General features: G+C 52.5%; 1 protein-coding gene across 3 annotated transcripts in view; it reads left to right on the forward strand.

The window, feature by feature from the left end:
• Nucleotides 1-669: 669 nt before the first annotated feature.
• Nucleotides 670-1,112, forward strand: part of DICER1 (dicer 1, ribonuclease type III) — an 82,478-nt gene continuing 82,035 nt past the window's right edge. For all 3 annotated transcript variants that reach the window (XM_011991684.1, XM_011991683.1, XM_011991686.1), the window contains exon 1: nt 670-749. The gene's annotated coding sequence lies outside the window, so the exon portion shown is untranslated. The remainder of the gene's footprint in view (nt 750-1,112) is intronic.

Genomic DNA, 1,112 nt, shown 5'->3' on the forward strand with positions numbered 1-1,112 from the left:
GGAAGCAGTTTCAGCACCTGTCTCACAATGTGCACACAGTTAAAGCACCTACCTTACAGGGTGCACGTGAGGATCACAGGCATGCAAGCCCTAGATCAGCCTGCCCAATGGCAATATAATGCAGGCCACAGATGACATTTAAAATTCTGTAGGACCCACACTAAAAAATAAATAAAACTGGTATTTTTATATATTTTGATATATTGATCTCAATATATCAAAAAACGTTTATCACTTCAACATGTAACAATTTTTTGAACATTATTTGGTAAAGAACGCATACACCTCGATTCAGACTAGCCATACTTTAAGTGCTCAGGAGCCATGCGGGGCTGGTGGCCCCAAACTGAACAGCACAGCCCAGGCAGCACCGGCGCAGAGTAGGTTCTGCTCACGCCCATGGGCTGAAAGAAACACGGTTGCAGTTGCTGTGAGCACACCTCACCTGGAGCAAACCGGCCTATCAGGGAGTCCACTGAACAGATGTCTACATTTGGGGATAAATTAAGACAATGTTCTTTAAGCCAGTCACTTATGTAACTCCCACCGATATTTTAATTCCTAGCTACGAGATGTGGTGGGTGGTTCCGACCTATGCAAATGATCAGTGTACATACAGAGGGCCACCGTCTATTTCTCATTATCTGGGGATCCCAGTTAGGGTGGGGGGCGGAAGTGGGTGTTTGTTATTTCCCCAAATGCGAAGGCCCCTGCACCACTAACGCGGGGAAACGCAGGCGAGTGGGAAGGTACTTTAAAGAGGGGAGGGAGGTGCTCAGAGAGAAGCTAGGCTCTCTGGGGAACAATTACGGCCACGTTACGGTCTGTGGGTGCCAGAAGGGGCAACAATGGAGGCAGTCGAATTCCGAGAGCTGAGATAGTCAGCCAAACTTAGCCGGCCTCGGCCCGCGGGTTCCCGAGGGCCCCAAAGACTCCCGGCCACTAGGGTCCAGTCTCGGCACTGGGCCGCAAACACCGCCTCGGCCTCGGCGCGCACACCCGCTGTCTCCCTGCTCCTGAGTGGCTGGGGGGCCGGGATTAACCTTTCACCGCCGGGCCCTGTCCAATCACAGGCTCGCTCTCATGCCGCCACGGGGCGAGCGGAGCGTGGG

The sequence above is a fragment of the Mandrillus leucophaeus genome, unplaced genomic scaffold (assembly GCF_000951045.1).
Source record: "Mandrillus leucophaeus isolate KB7577 unplaced genomic scaffold, Mleu.le_1.0 Scaffold4, whole genome shotgun sequence".
NCBI lineage: Eukaryota > Metazoa > Chordata > Mammalia > Primates > Cercopithecidae > Mandrillus > Mandrillus leucophaeus.